Below are 2092 nucleotides of genomic sequence, written 5' to 3'. Positions count from 1 at the left end.
TTGTAAATAATATTCCAAAATAAAAAATGGTTTTCAATTTTCCTAGGAATCTAACGAAAATGTTTTATTCTTTTGAAGCCTTTCTTAATTTTTAAAAAGTTTCTCATTTTTTTTAATCTGCAAAAATCGACATTTTATTTTAAATTAGGCTTTGGCTATTTGCACCGAAATTTCGGTTCGACTAGCCAAAGTTTGTTGGTACAAACTTCGTTTAAATTATATGAAATCATTTCAAGTTTTCAATTAATTTTCAGTCTTTTCAAAACTTCCAAACACCTATTAAAATTACTCAAATTTCGTCTAGAAATAATAAGGGTCCAATTTCTATTTAAACATCTAAATTGAAACATTTCACTTAGACACTAAACCTTTCTTTTTAAAAAACAATCAAAATAGTAACGTTCAAAGCTCAAAAGATATTCGAAATTTTAACGATTCAATTTTTCCCATGTAAAACAATTCAATTTCAAATAGTTTATGTTTAAATATTCGGTTTTGATTTATTCGGCTTGAATAAACCGTCAAATATTGATAAATATAAAATAATTATTATTGCTTGTAATAAAAAAATTTTAAATAACATGAATTAATATTTTACACTGAGGCAATATTTTTAATTTAGTGAAAGCGTTTAGTTACAAAATACATTTTTCCGAAGTAATTTTTTAATTAAAAATAGTAAATATATAGTAATAGTAATAATAGTAATGATAATAAGCTTAATTTTAATACGATCATTACTGAATTTTAATACGATGATTGGAGCACCTTTGGAATGCTTCATGCAAAAATCAGTAATTATATGATTTTTTTCTGATACAATAAAATGCGTTTCATAGACGTGAAATTTTAGCGGGAGAAGAATGGAGATACAAAAATGGTTATTTTATTATCTTCCCCTTGAAGTATTATTCTGAATTATTTCATGGAATGTTAATAATTTTCTGTTCTTGTTAGATTATCTTCAAAATTATTATTTTACAAATGATTTTCTATATAAACAACAGTGGATGTGAAGCCAGAAGTATTTTCGAGGCGTGTCGAACAAAAGGTTTAAATTCGCTTCAGAGCTTGATTATAAGCTTAATTTTAATCCGATCATTACTGAATTTTAATACGATCATTGCAACACCTTTGGAATGCTTCATGCAAAAATCAGTAATTATATGATTTTTTTTTTAATACAAAAAACGCGTTTCATAGACGTTAAATGTTAGCGGGAGAAGAATGGAGATACAAAAATGGTTATTTTATTATCTTCCCCTTGAAGTATTAATCTGAATATTTTCATGGAATGTTAATAATTTTTTGTTCTTATTAGATTATCTTCGAAATTATTATTTTACAAATGACATTTTATATAAACAACAGTAGATGTGAAGCCAGAAGTATATTGGATGCGTGTCGAACAAAAGGTTTAAATTTGCTTCAGAGCTTGATTATAAGCTTAATTTTATTCCGATCATTACTGAATTTTGATCAGATCATCGGAGCACCTTTGGAATGCTTGATGCAAAAATCAGTAATGATATTATTTTTTTCTGATACAAAAAACGCGTTTAATAGACGTGAAATGTTAGCGGGAGAAGAAAGGTTCTCTTACAAAAATAGAAACGACTGTGCTTGACTGTACTAACAAGCCCGTTACTCTCTCGCTTGCCCTCGCGTATTTGCTTTGGTGGAAGAGGGACGCCGATAGTCGCCTGTGGCCACATGACCGTGGTCGCTTCATGCCCTGGGAAATGCAGTTCGAAGAGTCCCAGGCATATGGAAGGAGTTAAGATTATTTACGATGGGTGCATTATGTTTTCTACCGTTTGAAGAAAAAAGTGGGCTTGCAGTAAATACATTGTTATTGCTTCACCCCCCAGGCTCAACTCGGATTTTCCGAGAGTTTTGACACAGGTTCAAAAAAAGGGGGTTTTTAATATAAAAAAATTAATTAAAAATTTCGAAAATTTGCAAATGCGTTGTTAAGACATAAGGAAATGTAAATGACAAAGTCCCTACTTCGAGAAATGAAAGCAACCTCTTCAAATTAAGCGTTGAAAATGATCAAAATAATTTTCAGTATTAAATAAATAATATAGCT

The 2092-nt window shown here is 29.2% G+C and overlaps 2 protein-coding genes across 2 annotated transcripts in view; one reads left to right on the top strand and one right to left on the bottom strand.

Moving 5' to 3' along the window:
• LOC117171777 (RING finger protein 17) overlaps positions 1–2092 on the bottom strand; it is a 585549-nt gene that overhangs the window by 175018 nt on the left and 408439 nt on the right. The gene's annotated exons all lie outside the window — the stretch shown is intronic.
• The window catches only part of LOC117171780, a 168930-nt gene that overhangs the window by 101496 nt on the left and 65342 nt on the right, over positions 1–2092 (top strand). The window lies entirely within an intron of this gene.

The sequence above is a fragment of the Belonocnema kinseyi genome, chromosome 4, assembly GCF_010883055.1.
Source record: "Belonocnema kinseyi isolate 2016_QV_RU_SX_M_011 chromosome 4, B_treatae_v1, whole genome shotgun sequence".
In the NCBI taxonomy this organism is placed as follows: Eukaryota; Metazoa; Arthropoda; class Insecta; order Hymenoptera; family Cynipidae; genus Belonocnema; species Belonocnema kinseyi.
Note: the sequence above shows the minus strand (reverse complement) of the source record. Positions and strands in the feature narration are given on the sequence as shown.